The following is a 1349-nucleotide window of genomic DNA, read 5'->3' on the forward strand; positions in this document are numbered from 1 at the left end:
CTTCCCTCCTTTCTAATTTCACTCTTTAGGTCACAGATAAAGTATTTAGTTTCATTGCCTTTATTAATACATAATTATTAGCATGAATTACAGGGTCAAAAAGCCTATATGCCTTTAGGGAAATCCAACTTGACCAGGTTTTTTCTTCCTTACTCTCGTCATATTAATAGTGATGTGCTGAATAACTTGTCCATTCAGGTTGACCAACCCCACTGCAGTTTTTAAACACCTATCAAAATTAGTGTTGATGAATGGAAATACCATCTTCAATTTTAAGTAAACCTTATGGCATAAATAATGCAATCTCGGACAGAATTCCTGCGCCCGAGTCCAAGGCAAAATGGGCTACACAAGTGTAAAGGCCCCTGTGTTAAGAAGAGTTTGAATCACATCTCACTCAGTGTAAAGATTTTCATTGACGGGAATGGATTTAGTACAGTCTGTTCTAAATACGCTCTCTGCAATTCATTGAGGGCTTTAAGAAAGATTGGAAAACTTTAAACTGGCACATTTTATTCTCCAACCCTTTATTGGACACCTGTATGCATACAAGAATGACAATCAATGACAAGGATAGGGGCTTTATCTCATTTCCACAGTACATTTTCCTTAATATGCCTCCAATCTGCAGGGTTCTACCTCTGGAATTCCAAGCTCAAGTTGTATCTAAGCACTGACAAATGAAAAGGAGATAATAAAATTACCAGTGTGTTGCAAGGTGATTAAATTTACATAATGGCTCTGGATTTGATTAAATGCCAGATTCCCCTCCAAAAAATTTACCTGTAGAAGCATTAAATCTTCCAGCCACTCACACTTCACTGCCTTTACGCTTTATCCACAGAAGCTCCCGTTTATCTTAGCAGAGATTACTGCCATCCTTCCACAGGAACACAGCATGCAGGTAATGCCTGGAAGCTTATTCAGAAGAGTGGCAGGGGCTCATGGAGCTGATTTACAGAATAAATATCAGAAAAATGTGACGGAGACAGTCATTGCGTTCATCCAGAGAACAGACTGTACCATAGACTCAGATGCTGACTTTTTCTACTCTACTGAGAATGAAACGGCTTCTTAAAATGCCATCCAAATACTTCTCCTGAAATCCAAGCTTCCCTGCAACTAACAAACTCTAAGTGCACACCATGGGCTCGTCATTCTAGGAGCACACTGGTAAGAAGTGAGGCAATGGTGTGTCAATTTGGAATTCATTCCTGTCAAGTTGGTAATGCTTGTTCTCTCATTCTAAATATGATCCCACACCAGGATTGCATAGTAGGATCTGTTCTCATTGCTTGATTACTACATGGCCTTGGATGGCAGTCTTTGGAATAACATCATTCACACAA

At 39.4% G+C, this 1349-nt stretch overlaps 1 long non-coding RNA gene across 1 annotated transcript; it reads right to left on the bottom strand.

Moving 5' to 3' along the window:
- Positions 1-405: 405 nt before the first annotated feature.
- LOC105888103 lies at positions 406-1005 on the bottom strand. Its single transcript, XR_001161750.2, has 2 exons — positions 784-1005; positions 406-673 (listed from the first exon to the last, which is right to left on the bottom strand). It is a non-coding gene; the product is annotated as an uncharacterized LOC105888103 (long non-coding RNA).
- Between the last annotated feature and the right edge of the window lie 344 nt (positions 1006-1349).

This window comes from Otolemur garnettii, unplaced genomic scaffold, assembly GCF_000181295.1.
Source record: "Otolemur garnettii isolate 467f Iridium unplaced genomic scaffold, OtoGar3 scaffold00190, whole genome shotgun sequence".
NCBI classification, from domain to species: domain Eukaryota; kingdom Metazoa; phylum Chordata; class Mammalia; order Primates; family Galagidae; genus Otolemur; species Otolemur garnettii.